This window comes from Callithrix jacchus, chromosome 5 (genome assembly GCF_049354715.1).
Source record: "Callithrix jacchus isolate 240 chromosome 5, calJac240_pri, whole genome shotgun sequence".
Taxonomy (NCBI): Eukaryota; Metazoa; Chordata; class Mammalia; order Primates; family Cebidae; genus Callithrix; species Callithrix jacchus.
In genome coordinates this window covers 90938199-90953454 of record NC_133506.1, presented here as the reverse complement: position 1 = coordinate 90953454, position 15256 = coordinate 90938199, and positions in this window count along the sequence as shown.

Genomic DNA, 15256 nt, shown 5'->3' with positions numbered 1-15256 from the left:
GGAGGCCAAGGCATGTGGATCACTTGAGGTTAGGAGTTTGAGACGAGCCTGGCCAACATGGCAAAACCCTGCCTCTACTAAAAATACAAAAATTAGCCGGGCATGGTATTGGGTGCCTGTAATCCCAGATACTCAGGAGACTGAGACAGGAGAATCATACCATTGCACTCCAGGCTGCATGTCAGAATGTGGCAGCGTTCACGCCAAGGGCTTGAGACAGTTAGCGTGACTCGCCCATCTTGGCTGCTGGACCTGTGCTGCTCTCCCCCGGCTCTCGAGGGCTGTCGAGTTGAGGGAAAAGAATGGCTAAGCCACTGAGGCAAAAACAGAATGCAGAGTAAGGGCCTGCCTGACTTCAGGTCTTGCGGCCCTCCAGACCCCATTTCTCTATTCTCTTTTTTTCCGCGCGCTCTCTCCCTCAGGTTGAACGAGACATCTACGTTGGTGGTCTTGGGGATTCCCGTGGGTCGGTAGCCCCCCTGGCAGACGTGCCGGACCCCAACAAGAATGAAACTTCATCTCAAACAACAGCAAAAAAAGATACTGTTATTTTTATTATCAACAAAGCCCTGGTCCAGCTAATGGTCGAATTCTTTTACAAAAACTGTCATTCACAGTCACTTATTCTTTACAACTAAGTCAGCTAGGGAGGAACAGATCATCTATTTGCATGAAAGCAAGGGGAAGCCAGGGCAGAGCTATATACTGAACTGTTTCACACTATCACAAATAAAATCGCAGGTTGAGCCTCAACCCTGCCCGCCCCCCCACACACACGAATGCGCATGCAGAGTATCAGGAAATAGCCTGTCCATTTTGGCTGCAGACGCAGGGATTTTGGTTTCCTTGGCTTCTGAGCTGTTCTTGGAGCAGAGCCATCTAGGGAAACTGAGCAAGTACACGGGGCCATCAAACTTGGACTGGATCCATCAGGGACACACAAAAAAAACAGACTCTCCAGCCCTCTCTTCCAAGTGGAGCAGACAACAGTGCTGTTGATGCTGAAGCTGCAGAATGCTTCAGAAGGTCCCGTGGGAGGAAGCTTGGCATGAGAGGCCAGCGGCTCCAACAGGCTGGGGTGGGATCCAGGCTCTGTTCCAACCAGAGAGCCCGCACCCTTCGCCTTCTCACTGTGAAGGAGAGAAACTGCCTGCCTGGTAGGTTCCCCTGGTGTCTGAGAAATGTTCTCAAAAAGACACCTCCCACCACCCATGGAAAAAATGCTCATGATACAATGTTGAATGTCAAGGTTCTATCATCTATCTATCTATCATTTTTTTGGAGGCAGTTTTACTCTGTTGCCCAGGCTGGAATACGGTGACGCGATCTTGGCTCACTACAACCTTTGCCTCTCTGGGTTCAAGTGATTCTCCTGCCTCAGCCTCCTGAGTAGCTGAGATTACAGGTGCACATCACTACATCCAGCTAATTTTTGTATTCTTTGTAGAAATGCGGTTTCTCCATGTTGCCCAGGCTGGTCTCGAACTCCTGAGCCTAGGTGATCTGCCACCTTGGCCTCCCAAAGTGCTAGGATTACAGGCATGAGCCATCTCGCCCCGCTCTACTATCTAATGTCACCCATGTTTAAAAAAATTTATTTTGCCTTTGACAACAAACCAGTAAAACTTTGGGCTAAAAAAAATAATAAATAAATAAATTTATTTTTCCCGGCATGGTAATATGGTGCCTGTAGTCCCAGATACTCATGAGTCTAAGGAGGGAGGATCCCTTGAGCCCAGGAGTTTGAGACCAGCCTGGGCAACACACCAAGACACTGTTTCACTTAAAAAAAAAAATTTTTTTTGGCAAGGCGAGGTGGCCCATGCCTGTAATCCCAGAATTTTGGGAGGCTGAGGTGGGTGGATCATGAGGTCAGGAGATCGAGACTATCCTGGTGAACATGGTGAAACTCCGTCTCCACTAAAAATACAAAAAATAGTTGGATGTGGTGGTGCATGCCTGTAATCTCAGCTACTCAGGAGGCTGAGGCATGAGAATCACTTGAACCCAGAAGGCAGAGGTTGCAGTGAGCTGAGATTGTTCCACTGTACTCCAGCCTATCGACAGAGCGAGACTCCACCTCCAAAGGAAAAAAAAATTTTTTTGAAGCATGCATTGAAAAACAAGGCCAGAAGGAAATACAATACAATATGATCAGTGATATTGTCTGGATGGTTGGATAATAGGTCATTTTGTATTTCTTCTTGAAATTTTTCTACAGCTTTTAAATTTTCCTCCAGCTAGGATGTGGTTTTTTCCTTTTATTTATTTATTTATTTTTGAGACAGGGTCTTGCTCTGTCGCCCAGGCTGAAGTGCAGTGGCACAGTTTTGGCTCACTGCAGCCTCTGCCTCCTGGGTTCAAGCAATTTTCCTACCTCAGCCTCCCGTGTAGCTGAGAATACAGGCATGCATCCCTATGCCCAGCTAATTTTTGCATTTTTAGTAGAAACGGTGTCTTGCCATGTTGGCCAGGCTGGTCTCAAACTACTGACCTCAGGTGATCCACCCACCTCAGCCTCCCAAAGTGCTGGGATTACAGGCATGAGTCACGGCACCCAGCAGAAAGGATGTGTTTTCTGATCATCATAATAGATCTTTCTTCTTCTTTTTTTTTTTTTAAGACGGAGTTTCACCATGTTGGTCAGGCTGGTCTTGAGCTCCCAACCTCAGGTGATCCTCCTGCCTTGGCCTCCACAAGGGCTTGGATTACAGGCGTGAGCCACTGCGCCCAACCCATAATAGATCTTATAATAATGGACACCACCCGGAACTCCACCAACCCAGTGACCCCTCAGCATGGGGGAAGATGTGGGCTGTGGAAAAACGGGTGGGGAATGCTCTTCAGAAATATTTGGCCCTTGCAATATGCTTGCTGCTGAGGGGAAAGGTCTGGAAGGCCAGAGCTAGCAACGCCCCCCGCCTGTTTGCCTTTGAGTTGCCCTCCATGTTACATCTCATGGTCAGGTTGGGCAGGTGCTGGTGGCTCTTGCCTGTAATCTCAGCACTTTGAGAGGCCGAGGTGGGTGGATTATGAGGTCAGAAGCTCAAGACCAGCCTGGCCAAGATGGTGAAACCCCATCCCTACTAAAAATACAAAAACTAATGAGCTGGGCATGGTGGCAGGTGCTTGTAATCCCAGCTACTCGGGAGGCTGAGACAGGAGAATCACTTGAACCCTCCTCACTGCGGAGGTTGCAGTGAGCTGAGATCACGCCATTGCACTCCAGCCTGGGTGATAGAGTGAGACTCTGTTTCAAAAAAGAAGGTCAGGCTGCAGTGACCTCATTCCCTGATTATTGGCTTATGCAGCAAGAGACACAGTATCAGGTATTTTTCCCAGGCAAATGCAGTCCAAACTCCTAGAGCAAAACTAGCTTCTTGCCCCTGCTTCCCGCCCCGTATTCCTCACCCGATCTTCAGAAAGACTTTTCTGTTTACTTTCCACAACTTTCTCAGCTGCCTTGACCTGTCTTTTGACACCTCCGAGAAGGTCAACACTCCTAGGGTCCTGGCCACTTTGTGGCCTCAGGGCTCCTGACACCCAAAGCCCTCTCTGCTGCTGACCCTGCCATGCTGGGACCACGTGGCTAACGCCAGCTGCGCTGTGGATAATGACATAGCCAGAGTCTGTCCCCTGGAAACATTTCGCATGTTCCTTAAAGGAACAGCTTAGCTCATCTCAAGAAAGAGGGGCAGTGCAGTCATCTCTGGATTCCACAGGACTCTATTTCTTGGCTTTTTATTTTATTTTTTTGAGATGGAGTTTCCCTCTTATTGCCCAGGCTGGAGTGCAATGGCTCGATCTCGGCTCACTGCAACCTCCTCCTCCTGGTTCAAGCAATTCTCCTGCCTCAGCCTCCTGAGTAGCTGGGATTACAGGGATGCGCCACCATGCCCAGCTAATTTTGTATTTTTAGTAGAGAGGGAGTTTCACCATTTTGGCCAGACTGGTCTCACTCAAGCTCCTGACCTTAGATGATCCACACACCTCAGCCTCCCAAAGTGCTGGGATTACAGATGTGAACCACCGTGCCCAGCCCTTTTTTTTGTTGTTGTTTTAAATATCATTAGGGCTGGGCGCAGTGGCTCACGCCTATGATTCCAGCACTTTGGGAGGCTGAGGCAGGTGGATCACCTGAGGTTGGGAGTTTGAGACCAGCATGACCAACATGGAGAAACCTTGTCTCTACTAAACATACAACATGAGCTGGGTAGGTTGGCGTATGCCTGAGCCAAGATCGTGCCATTGCACTCCAGCCTGGGCAACAAGAGCGAAACTCTGTCTCAAAGAAAAAAACAATACCATTGGATTTTTATAGCCTTTAGTTTCCCAAAGAATGAATATTCCTCATGTCAATGGTATTCTGAGGCGGTCTCACAGGCACCTCACAGAAGCAGACTCAGGCCCTCTTCATGGCTTGGTTTTAGTCACTTTCTCTGAATTCTCACTTTGTGGTGGGGTGGGCTGGATGAAGTCTTAGAATGTGGCCAAGAGGGTGCTCCTGGAGCTTTGGGAGAGGAACTTGTATTTAAGAATAGAGTGAGGGCTGGGTGCAGTGGCTTACCTTGTAATCCCAGCACTTTGGAGGCCAAGGCAGGTGATCACCTGAGGTTAAGAGTTCGAGACCAACCTGACCAATGCGGTGAAACCTCAACTGTATTTAAATTACAAAAATGATTCTTCTGATGGTGGTTTTGAATCAAGAAAAAATAAAAAAGATAAAATTTTTTAAAAAATAAAAATGATAAAATTTTTTAAAAAATAAAAAATATAAATATAAATAAATTACAAAAATGAGCTGGGCATGATGGAGCACGCCTGTAATCCCAGCTACTCGGGAGGCTGAGGCACGAGGATCACTTGAACCTGGGAGTCGAAAGTTGCAGTGAGCAGATTGCGACAGTTCAGCCTGGGCAACAGAGAGAGACTCTGTCTCAAAAAAAAAACAAAACAGAAGAATAGACTGAGGACATCTGGGAAGGCTGAGGTTGAGGGGCCGGAGGCCTGGTTTGAGAGGATGAGGTGATGAGAGCTAAAAGTTTGCTGCAGCTGCAGCTGTGACCACCCCCAGGCACCGCTCCCTCTCACACAGGACAGCCTTCGTCAGTATCCGCCTCCCTCTCAGGAGGGTGGGCAGGGTGCTGTCTGTGGAGGTGGAGGCAGAGCTCCCTGCTGTCCATGAGAAGTTCAAGGCAATGAGGCATACCTACTCCAAGTCCCTGCCTGGGAGGAGATCAGGAGAGGGCCACTCAGCCACTTCCCTAGCCCTGTTCCTTGTCTCCTTCTCTCTCTCCTTTTTTTTTTTCTTGAGATGGAGTCTCACTCTGTTGCCCAGGCTGGAGTGCAGTAGCATCATCTCAGCTCACTGCAACCTCTGCCTCCCAGGTTCAAGTGATTCTCCTGCCTCAGCCTCCCGAGTAGCTGGGACTACAGGCACACTACCATGCCTGGCTAATTTTTTGTATTTTAGTAGAGATGGGGTTGCACCATGTTGGCCAGGCTGTTCTCAAACTCCTGACCTTGTGATCCATCTGCCTCAAACTCCCAAAGTGTGTGATTATAGGCGTAAGCCACCACACCCGGCCTCTTTTGTTTGTTTGTCACCCAGGCCGGAGTCCAGTGGCACCATCCCAGCTCACTGCAGCGTCAACCTCCTGGGCTCAAGCAATCCTCCCACCTCAGCCTCCTGAGTAGCTGGTACCACAGGTACACACCACCACGCCTGGATTTAAATTACAAAATGTATTTTGTAATTAAAAAAAAAAACGCCTGGATGATTTTTATATTTATTGTAGAGTCAGGGTTTGCCATGTTGACCAAGCTGGTCTCGAACTTCTGGGCTCCAGAGATGCGCCCGCCTGGGCCTCCCACAGTGCTAGGACTGCAGGCACGAGCGATGCACCCGGCTTCGGCTGCTCTTGTCTTGAAGATGGCGCCCACCTTGTGCGAGGAACGTCCGTCCTTCTACTTCTGCCTGTCCTCCAAGTAGGCTGTTTCCATTGCCCTATCCTCCTGGGTCACAAAGGAAAATTCCCTCAGGGCTGGTCCCCTCCCTTTCCTGCAGGCCGGGGTCCCGGGGCTGACGCTCCTGCTCCTGGGCCTGCCCCAGGTCCCTGAACGGCTGGCAACACCCGGGTCAACTGGGCCACCGGTGACCACAGAAAGCGAGTTAAAGCTGCTTCCTGCTACCCTTAGAGAGATCAAAGAGCGTGCGCAGCACTGGCCCGCTTCGGAGAACAAGATCCAGGAGAGGAAAGGCCTCGGAGATCTCCTGAGTCAGGACACCCTCCTGCCTTAGAGCACATGTAGGCTCCTGCAGAGAAAGCGCAGACTGAGGCCGTGAGCAGCGCCGCCCTCTAGTGGCTTGGAAGGGCCATGCTGGTCTCTCCAGGAAGCCAGATACCATTAGTTTCTTTAAAAATAAAACCAAACAATAAAGTGTATATATATTACATATATATTATATACTTTTAAAAATATATAATATATAAATACTTTTTTTTATTGAGACGGAGTCTTGCACTGTTACCCAGGCTGTAGTGCAGTGGTGTGCCGGGCTCACTGCAATCTCTGCCTCAGCCTCCTGAGTAGCGTGCGCCACTACTTCCAGCTAATTCTTTTGTATTTTTAGTAGAAATGGGATTTCACCATAGTGGCCAGGATGGTCTGGATCTCCTGGCCTCGTGATCCGCCCACCTTGGGCTCCCAAAGTGTTGGGATTACAGGTGTGAGCCACCGTGCCCTACATAAATACATATTTTAAAATACATAATGTATATCTAAAATATATAAATGTATATAATATATAATATACATTTTAAAATATATGATATATAAATATTTGTGTGTGTGTGTGTGTGTGTGTGTGTGTATATATATATATAATGTATATATTGGGTTTGGAGACAGAGTCTCGCTCTGTCACCCAGGCTGCAGCAACCTGAACACCTGGGCTAAAGTGATTCTGGATTCCCTTTAGTAGCTGCGATTACAGGCATGAACGACCATGCTGGCTAGCTTTAAAATGCTTATTTTGTAGAGACTGGGTCTTGCTATGTTGCCCAGGTTACAAAAAACTTTTTTAGGGCCAGGCATTGTGGCTCACACCTGTAATCCCAGCACTTTGGGAGCCTGAGGTAGGGGGATTGCTTGAGCCTAGGAGCTTGAGGCCAGCCTGCGCAACGTGGCAAAACCCTGTGTCTACAAAACAATTATGCAGATGTGGTAGTGCACACCTATGGTCCCAGCTACTCAGGAGGCTGAGGTGGGAGAATTACTTGAGCCCAGGAAGTCAAGGATGCAGTGAGTCAAGAATCTTGCCACTGCACTTCAGCCTGGGGAACAGCAAGACAGCCTCAAAAAAAAAGTTTAAGAAAACTTAAAAAGAAGCGAGGCACTGTGGCTCGCACCTGTAATCCTAGCACTTTGGGAGGCCAAGCTGGGCAGATCATTTGAGGTCAGGAGTTAAAGACCAGCCTGGCTAACATGGTGAAACCCCGTCTCTACTACAAATACAAAAGTTAGCCAGGCATGGTGGTGGATACCTTTAGTTCCAGCTACCTGGGAGGCTGAGTCTGGAGAATCACTTGAACCCAGGGGGCGGAAGTTGCAGTGAGCAGAGATAGCGCTACTGCACTCCAGCCTGGGCGACAGAGTAAGACTCTGTCTCAAAAAACAACAACAAACAAACAAAAACCTTAAAAAGCATGAAATGTTGATGGGTGGGTTTAGCACCCTCTTTTCCTCCTCTTTTTTGTCTTTATTTCTGAGGAAGACAGAAAGGAGGCCTCGGGAGGAGAGAAGCAAGATGGGAGGGGCGTGGAGGAACTGGAGGAACGTTTAACCTGTTTCATAAAAATTGGGCCAAGTTAAATATCCCCTACCCCAGACAATCAGAAGACCATTTGCTTTTTGCCCCCCAAGCCTGGCCTCTTTTAGCAGACTAGTGAGGAGTCCAGGCTGATAACTGTACCGAATATTTTCCTGGGATGGATGAGTGCATTTAATCCTTGTAAAGATGCTAAGCAGGCGGATTATCATTCTGACTCTCCTCATTTTACAAATGGTGATGCTGGAGTACTGAGAGGTTAAGTGACATACCCAGGGGTCACAGAGCTATTAAATAAGGAAGCCTGGATCCGTGTCCAGGAAACCACATATTTCCCCTACACTGAGGCAGCCAGCACAAGTTAAAGATTGTTGGAATACCACCCCCCCATTTTTTTTTTTTTTTGAGACAAGCTGGAGTGCAGTGGTGCAATCTCAGCTCACTGCAACCTCTGCCTCCCGGGCTCAAGCAATTCTCCTGCCTCAACCTCCCAAGTAGCTGGGATTACAGGCACTCACCACCATGGCCAGCAAATTTTTGTAGTTTTGGTAGAGATGAGGTTTCACTATGTTGGCCAAGCTGGTCTGGAACTCCTGACCTCAAGTGATTCCCCCCACCTCAGCCTCCCAGAGTGCCAGGATGACAGGTGTGAGCCACTGCGCCCAGCCGCCCACACCAGTGAACTCATCACACATTCTGTCCTTCATGTCTCAGATCCCTCCTGAGAAATTGCCATGACCACCTCCAGTGAGGCTGGAGTGCAATGGTGCAATCTTGGCTCACCGCAACCTCCACCTCCTGGGTTCAGGCAATTCTCCTGCCTCAGCCTCCCGAGTAGCTGGGATTACAGGCGTGTGCCACCATGCCCAGCTAATTTTTTTTATTTTTAGTAGAGACGGGGTTTCACCATGCCCACCAGGATGGTCTCGATCTCTTGACCTTGTGATCCACCCGCCTCGGCCTCCCAAAGTGCTGGGATTACAGGCTTGAGCCACCGAGCCCGGCTGTACTGGTTTATCCGTGGGCCCTGGACAAGTCCCCATACCTCCTGGACCCCGTGTCTATCTCATTTGTCAAAGGAGGAGATGGGACAAGGTGAGCCGCTCCTGAGGGCGCTGACACCCTCCAAGCCCATGAGAGGCAGAAGGGAGACACAGACGGTTTTTGTTTCTCACTATCAATAAGCTCTTTAGTGACCCTGACTCTCTGGGCAAAAGAATAAAAATTATACGTGTAATGAAAAAAAGCCCAGAGAAATGTATTGCTTAATGAGCAGAAAAGCTACTTATCTCCAAAGATTGCAAACCGTCTTCTGCCCCAAGTCATTTAACACAGCCTACCCAAGGGAAATAACATACCCAGGATTCTACCACACACCGATCATCAATTCAACAGGTATGTGTGCAGTCACACGCTGCATAAGAACGCTCTGTTAATGACAGACCGCATAGATGGCAGCCCTCTAAGATTAAAATGGGGCTGGAAAGCTCCTGTGGCTTAGTGACAGCGTGGATATGTCATATCACACACATTGCTCACGTGTTTGTGGTGATGCCGGTATAAGCAAACCCACTGTGCTGCCAGTCACATAAAAGTCTAGCACATAGGCCAGGCACGGTGGCCCAAGGCTATAATCCCAACACTTTGGGAGGCTGAGGCGGGCGCATTACCTGAGGTCAGGAGTTCGAGACCAGACTAGCCAACATGGTGAAACCCCATCTCTGCTTAAAATATAAAAATTAGCAGAGCATGGTAGCAGGTGCCTGTAATTCCAGCTACTTAGGAGGCTGAGACGGGGAGAAATCACTTGAACCCAGGAGGTGGAGGTTGCAGTGAACTGAGATCGGACCACTGCACTCCAGCCTGGGCAACAGAGCAAGACTCCATCTCAAAAAAAAAAAAAAATGTTGGAAATAGATGCTCAGTGCCACAAATAAAAATTAGCACTGAGACAAAGGATCTTTCATTCAGCAACGCAATTCTTACTTCCTAGACTGCAGGAAGGGCGTCCTCTTTAGCCATCGTGCCACAAGGACATATAATTATGTACAATATAAAATATTTAACAATAAACAACCATGTTACTGGTTTATGACGATAGTATATTTTTTATTGTTAGAGTGTATTTTTTCTACTAATTAAAGAAAAGTTGGCCAGGCATGGTGAGTCACACCTATAATTCCAGCACTTTGGGAGGCCAAGGTGGGTGGATCACTTTGAGGCCAGGAGTTTGAGACCAGCCTGGCCAACATAGTGAAAACCCATCTCTATTAAAAATAAAAAAAATTAGCCAGGTGTGGTGGCACGTGTCTATAATCTCAGCTACTTGGGAGGCTGAAGCCAGAGGATGCCTTGAGCCCAAGAGTTTGAGGCTGCAGTGAGCTATGATTACCACTGCACTCCTAATTTTTGTATTTTTTGAAGAGACAGGGTTTTGCCCTGTTGGCCAGGCTGGTCTGGAACTCCTGGCCTCAAGCGATTCGGCCTCCTTAGCCTCCCAAAGTGCTGAGATTAGAGGAATGAGCCACTGTGCCCGACCCACCTTTATACTCTTGAGACGGCTCTCATGCAGAGGAGCAGGGAGCAGGTCTGCATTTGCTGCTCGGTGTTTAACAGCCCCGGGATCTCAGTGTTCTATCCATCACCAGGGAGATGTACAGATGGCTTAACTTAAAGGCGGTAGAATCATGTGGAAAGTACCAACTGTCTCAGCCTGGATTCTCCAGGGAGCACAGCCTGACGCAAAATCTTATGTGCCACTAATTTATTGCAGAGTGCAATTTCAGGGAGCAGGGCACCAGGAGAGCAGGAGAGAGGCCATAAAGGAGGGAGAGTAGATACTAGAAGGAAGGTACACTATTATTCATTGGGTTTTTTTTGAGACGCTTGCTCTGTCACCCAGGCTGGAGTGCAGTGGCACAATCTCCACTCACTGCAACATCTGCCTCCTGGGTTCCAGTGATTCTCCTGCCTCAACCTCCCAAGTAGCTGGGACTACAGGTGCACAGCACCACACCCAGCTAAATTTTGTATTTTTAGGAGATGGAGTTTCACCATGTTGGCCAGGCTGGCCTGGCACTCCTGACCTCAAGTGATCTGCCCACCTCGGCCTCCCAAAGTGCTGAGATTACAGGCGTGAGTCACTGTGGCCAGAAGGTACATTATTAAACTGGCTGCTGCTAAATGTGGCTGACATTCAATCCTGGGCACTGTCCTCCAATAAATCACCTAATCTGCATGTTAGGATAGTCATTCTAGAGTAAGAAGCAGGAATGACGCCATCCCAGGCTCCCTTCCCCGATTGGTCAAAGCTTTGCCTCATTGTATGCTAACACCCCCTGCGGTGGCACAGGCTTGTGCAGGTGCCAGGCTGGGTCCTGCTCTGTCCTGTCAACAGGGAAGCCCTAGGGTGGGATGGACGTGATAATGCAGACCCATGGCAAGACACAGTGTGGCCACGCCAGCTTGAAGTTGTTTGAAGTTTATGAAGAGGTGACAGTTGAAAAAGTAACAGATGAGGCTGAAAAGACCTGAGGGGATTCATAAGAGGTAATTGATGTATCATCTGAACAATAATCGGAACTGTCATTCCAAAGAATGCAGTAGCCAGAAACATCAGTAAGACCTCAGAGAACAACTGAACGATGATGTGTGTTCAAGAGTGTTTGCAGCAGCACTGCTTGTAATAGGAAAAAAAAATCAAAATCAAAATCAAGAACAATGGGAAAAGCCATTCAAACAATGGGGACTGGTTAATAAGTGATGGTATTTAGTTCACCAAAGAATCTAAGCCTTCAGTGAAAAGAAGGATGGGCCGGGCACAGTGGCTTACACCTGTATTCCTAGTACTTTGGGAGGCCAAGGCAGGTGGATCATGAGGTCAGGAGTTCAAGACCAATCTGGCCAAGATGGTGAAATCCCATCTCTACTAAATATACAAAAATTAGCTGGAGGTGGTGGCGGGCACTTGTAATCCCAGCTACTCGGGTGGTTGAGGAAGGAGAATCACTTGAACCCAGGAGGCAGAGATTGCAGTGAGCCGAGATCATGCCACTGCATTCCAGCCTGGTGACAGAGTGAGATTCCGTCTCAAAAAAATAATAAAATAAAATAATAAAAATAAAAAATTTAAAACTATAAAATCTGGAAACTATTCAGTCATTAGGGGACTAGTGAATAAATAGTGGTATTTAATACATTAAAAATTTAGGCCAGACATGATGGCTCTTGCCTATAATCCAGCACTTTGGGAAGTTGAGGAGGGCAGATCACTTGAGGTCAGGGGTTCGAGACCAGCCTGGCCAACAGGCAAAACCCTGTCTCTACTAAAAATGTAAAAATCAGCCAAGTGTGGCAATGCACACCTGTAGTCCCAGATACTCAGGAGGCTGAGGGAGGAGAATTATCTGAGCCCGGGAGGCGGAGGTTGCAATGAGACAAGATCGTGCCACTCTACTCCAGCCTGGGTGACAGAGCCAGACTTTGTCTCAGAAAAAAAAAAGGTGCCGGGTGTGGTGGCTCACAACTGTAATCCCAGTACTTTGGGAGGCCGAGGCGGGTGGATTGCTTGAGGTCAGGAGTTCGAGACCAGCCTGGCCAACATGGTGAAACCCCATCTTTAGGAAGACTGTACAAGGAGCTTTGGAAACATTGCCCAAGATATAGTAAATGAAAAAAGCAAAGTACAGAGCGATGCTTTTGTGTTCAGTTTTGGAGATTGACACATGTGGGCATGCTAGGACATTAGAAGCTAAACAGCAACAGAAAACTAAGATTGTAAATGGCTTAAACAATCAAATTTTCTGATCTCTTAGAACTTACAGGATCAAAAGTGAGGTGGGTTCCAGGCCAGGGGTTACCAGTGGCTCCAGGAAGCCATCAAGAGCCAAGATCTTGGCCTTTCTTTGTTCCACTGTTCTCTACATTACTGCTCCTAAGACAGGGCTCCCTGGTCATGGGATGGCTTCCAGCAGTGCCTGGAGCTACGTGCTTCCATATTAATACGCAGCAGGAAGGAGAGAAGAGCTAGCTCCCTAATCACAGAACAGAAACCCTTCCTCTGGGTTTGACTGGGCCAACATAGAGTCTAACAGAAGTCAAACCTGTGGTTGAAGGTAGGATCCCACTACTTGTGAGAGGAAAAGAACACTGGGTGGGCAATCAGAAGAATCTACTATGGTACGTTCCTAAAATTTTTCTGTAAAAGACATTTAAGAACTTGGGCTGGGGGCGATGGCTCACGCTTGTAATTCCAGCACTTTGGGAGGCTGAGACGGGCAGATCACCTGACAGGAGTTTGAGATCAGCTTGACCAACATAGTGAAACCCCACCTCTACGAAAAGTACAAAAATTAGGGAGCTGCAGTAGCTCAGGCCTGTGTTCTGGCACTTGAGGAGGCAAGGCTACATGTTCGAGGCCAGCCTGGGCAACATAAAAACCTCTCATCCATTTTTTAAAAAACAAAAGAAACAAAAGAACCACATTAGCTGGCATAGTGGCAGACACCTGTAGTCCCAGCTACTCGGGAGGCCGGAGCAGGGGAATCACTTGAACCTGGGAGACAGAGGTTGCAGTGAGCCAAGATTGCACCATTGCACTCCAGCCTGGGTGACAGTGCAAAACTCCATCTCAAAAAAAAAAGTTGTGAATGGTATTAAAGAAAATGTGTGCAGTTAAGAATCGGTATGCAGTTTTATGAAGATTAGAATTAGAGCTATGTAATAAATGAGTTTATTCAGTAAGTTCAGTATTTTAGTCTCTGCTGCATAACAAACTATCCCAACAACTTATTGTTTCAACTACAATTTCTTATTTCCCATTTGACCGTTGACTGAGAAGTTCTTTTGCTGGTCTGGCCTGGGCTCACTCACCGCTATGTTCAGCTGCAGGTCAGTTTGGGACCAAGGTCAGGTTGATGGCTAGACAGTGGGCCTCCCTCCGTGTGGCCTTTCCAGCAGGATGGCCTAGATGGTATTCCAGGACGACCAGCCCCATTCAGAGGCACTTGTCCAGTTTCTGCTGGAAGTGCACTTGCTATTGTCCCATGGGCCAAGCAAGTCACATGGCCAAGCCCAGAGTCTCCATGAGGGGGGATTACACCAAGGCATGAATATTAAGAGGTATGATGCACGTGGGGTGGGGGGCGTTATTGTTTGTTATTACTATTGCTATTATAACTATTCCTACAACTACACTCTAGTTAAAGAACAACGTCTTCAAATAAGGGAGACACTCAGTTTTGAGAGACATTTTCTTTCTTTTCTTTTTTGTTTTGAGACAGAGTCTTGCTCTGTCGCCCATGCTGGAGTGTAGTGGCATGATCTCAGCTCACGGTAATTTCCACCTCCCAGGTGGAATTCTATGCAATTCTATGCCTCAGCCTCCTGAGTAGCTGGGATTACAGGTACCCACCACTATGCCAAGCTAATTTTTGTATTTTTAGTAGAGATGGGGTTTCACCATCTTGGCCAGGCTGGTCTCGAACTCCTGACCTTGTGATCCACTCACCTCAGCCTCCCAAAGTGCTGGGATTACAGGCGTGAGCCATCACGCCTGACCTTGACAGTCATTTTCAAAACCCCAAATTATATACTCTTGCGTTATTGTTAGACACAAGCTCTGTTTAGACAACATAATTTAACCTGTGTGATAACCAAATATTTGTCGTAATGAGGAATTGAAAGCAAATTTACACAATAAATATTGAAAGAAAAAATATTAATGTAAATATTAAAACAGGCTGGGCCAGGGCAACAGAGGGAGACTCCGTCTCAAAACCAATAAACAAAAGCAAAAGCAAAATCAAAAACAAACAAACAAACCCAGGCTGAGTGCAGTAGCTCACACCTGTAATCCCAGCACTTTGGGAGGCCGAGGTGGGAGGATCATTTGAGTTCAGGAGTTGGAGACCAGCCTGACCAACATGGTGAAACTCCGACTCTACTAAAATACAAAAAGTAGCCATATGTGGTGACATGCGACTATATTCCCAGCTACTTGGGAGGCTGAGGCAGAAGACTTGCTTGAGCCTGGGAGGCAGAGGTGAGCTGAGATCACACCACTGCACTCCAGCCTGGTCAACAGAGCTAGACTCCGTCTCTAAAAAAATTTAAAAAGAGCTAGACTTAACGTCAACAGGCCAGGCACTGTTAGGTGCTGACGTGGAGAAAAGGGAGGGGAAGGGAGGAGGTGCTGTGGCTCACACCTGTAATCCTAGCACTTTGGGAGACTAAAGCGGGAACATCGCTTGATGGTCAGGAGTTCAAGACCAGACTGGACACTATAATGAGACGCCATCTATACAAAAAATTAAAAATTAAAAAACTGATGGGGCGCAGTGGCTCACGCCTGTAATCTCAGCACTTTGGGAGGCTGAGGCGGGTGGGTCACATGGTCAAGAGATAAGGACTATCCTGGGCAACATG